The 1142-nt window shown below is 37.2% G+C and overlaps 1 pseudogene; it reads right to left on the bottom strand.

The window, feature by feature from the left end:
• Positions 1-489: 489 nt before the first annotated feature.
• LOC135970794 (replication protein A 14 kDa subunit pseudogene) lies at positions 490-939 on the bottom strand (annotated as a pseudogene).
• Between the last annotated feature and the right edge of the window lie 203 nt (positions 940-1142).

Raw genomic sequence — 1142 nt, 5'->3', positions numbered from 1 at the left:
TCTGTTAATTAATAATTCATCTAAAAGATTGTTCCTGAACAACTAGAATTGGCCAGGCATTGCTTTATAAAAGGAATGTAAGGCAACTATTTGCAAACAGTCCACTTACAGACAAGTGTATTATCTCTTTTCCATGCAATTTTAACATGCAGTCATTTGAGTATTAACATCTATGCCATAAGATATCCTAATAAAAGTAGTATCCATAATAGATAATAGTTTCTGATCACTATAAACCAAAAAATGTCTGAGACAAGTCTCAATCAATTTGGAAGTTTACTTTGCCAAGGTTAAGGACACGGCTGTGACACAGCCTCAGGGGGTCATGGCAACATGTGCCTGAAGTGTTTGGGCTATATCTTGGTTTTATATTTTAGGGAGACATAAGACATCAATCCATACTTTTAAGATGTACATTGGTTCAGTCCAGAAAGGTAGGACAACTCAAAGTGGGGGGAGGGTCTTCCAGGTCATAGGTGGATTTGAAGATTTTTTTTTTTTTCCTTTAATAGTCTTTAATATAGCTCATTTGCAATTGTATGAAAATCCATCACGATCAATCATGTTGCACAATCCCTAAAGGATAAAACTGAGGGAACTCATGGATAATTTTCACAGCTTCATTGTAAAGTCCAAGATCAAAAGGATGGTTATCTTCTTTAAACTGGACATAAGATGTACACAAGATGGTGGCCTTGGTGGTTACTTTTCCAACCATTTCCATAATTCCAGAGATTTCTTCATCAAGGGGTTCCATCAACTCGATGGTTCCATTTTTTCCTTCTCCATCTGAAAGAATAAACATTTTTCCAGTGGGATGAATCTTTTCCAGCCTCCCTACGAAGCAGACAGGCTTGTCGATGAACTGAGCTAGCATGCCGATGTTGATGCGCGACCTCGGTAACTCCATCATGTCCACCATGATTATGGTCCAAGACTGCAGCTCGGATTTGAAGATTTTTTGATTGGCAATTGGTAGAAAGAATTTATCTAAAGATGTCGAATCAATAGAAGAAAGTGGTATCTGGGTTAAGATAAAGAGTTTTGGAGACTAAGGTTCTTATTATGAAGATGAAGCTTCCTCATAGTAAGCTCAGAGAGAATAGATTGTAAATGTTTCCTATCAGACATAAAGAGTCCAT

The sequence above is a fragment of the Macaca fascicularis genome, chromosome 5 (genome assembly GCF_037993035.2).
Source record: "Macaca fascicularis isolate 582-1 chromosome 5, T2T-MFA8v1.1".
Taxonomy (NCBI): domain Eukaryota; kingdom Metazoa; phylum Chordata; class Mammalia; order Primates; family Cercopithecidae; genus Macaca; species Macaca fascicularis.
This window is presented reverse-complemented; position numbering and strand designations above follow the sequence as displayed.